At 40.1% G+C, this 1,079-nt stretch overlaps 1 protein-coding gene across 1 annotated transcript in view; it reads right to left on the reverse strand.

Annotated features, from left to right (window-relative positions):
• The window catches only part of CPOX (coproporphyrinogen oxidase), a 36,485-nt gene that overhangs the window by 29,174 nt on the left and 6,232 nt on the right, over positions 1-1,079 (reverse strand). The gene's annotated exons all lie outside the window — the stretch shown is intronic.

Here is a 1,079-nt window from a genome sequence, read left to right on the forward strand (position 1 = left end):
GGAGGAGGAATAGTGGAAATGTATCCACATTTACAACATTCCTCTTACCAAAACCATTTATGGAAAATAGGAACTGCATTGGAACATGTATCTCTGGATTGGAAATGATAAATGATGATATTGTTAATATTTCTAGCCTTAAGCTTAAAAGATTATAATGTTCAAATATATTTGTTATACATTTGTTTGCATTTTCCCCTCTTTTAACAACTTGGATCTAGAGGGAAGAAAAAAGACCAGAAAATTGCCAAAATTTTGGGAGCAGCTATTGCTGCCAGTTTAGGGCCTGTGTCAGGAAAAGGAAGTCTTACTCATATGCAGTGCCACCCAAAGGTAATAAAGGAGGTCAGAATTGCTTCCACTCTGGAAAGCTGGCCACTTCAGCAGACAGTATCACAGATGAGAGCCACAGATAGGCAAGGGAGTAGAGAGGAAGCTCCCACTCACTTGTTTTAAGTGTGGGTCTGAAGGACACTTGGTCAAGGGTGGCCCACATAAGGTCCTCGTGGCTGACAGGACTGACAGGCCCCAGCTCCCATATGAAAACAAAGGAGGACGCTTCAATGATTTAGATCCTCCCAGAAGAGCTGTGTGTGAGCATTAACATTACTGGTAACTATATTAGTTTTCTCCTGGACACAAGAGCCTACTATTTGGTCCTAAAAGCCTTCTGAGGTCCCAACTCGTCTCACTTTTTCTTAGCTGTTGGAATTGACGGAAAAACTCATAAGCAGTTCCTTACTTCACCTCTGCCTTGCATGCAGACTTTTGAGTTGTAAACCAACCCAGTGGTAGATGGAATTTGCTCCAGGACTTAAGAACAATAAATGACATAGTTGAGCCTCTACACCTTGTGGTTCCTAACCTTTATATTATAATAGACAAAGTGCTAGTCAATCGGCCTTTTATTGTAAGAAATACCTTCCCTCTGTAACTTGATTTGTGCCACTATTACAGCCTCTACTGGGAATATTATTGCTTTTTAATTTTTGACTCATGTACTTTTAACTTGTTAGCTAAATTTGTGTCTTCTAGGCTGCAACACTTCCATGATACATCTTCAAGGATATGAACATGTA

Source organism: Elephantulus edwardii, unplaced genomic scaffold (genome assembly GCF_000299155.1).
Source record: "Elephantulus edwardii isolate Elephantulus edwardi_28Jun2011 unplaced genomic scaffold, EleEdw1.0 scaffold00356, whole genome shotgun sequence".
Taxonomy (NCBI): Eukaryota; Metazoa; Chordata; class Mammalia; order Macroscelidea; family Macroscelididae; genus Elephantulus; species Elephantulus edwardii.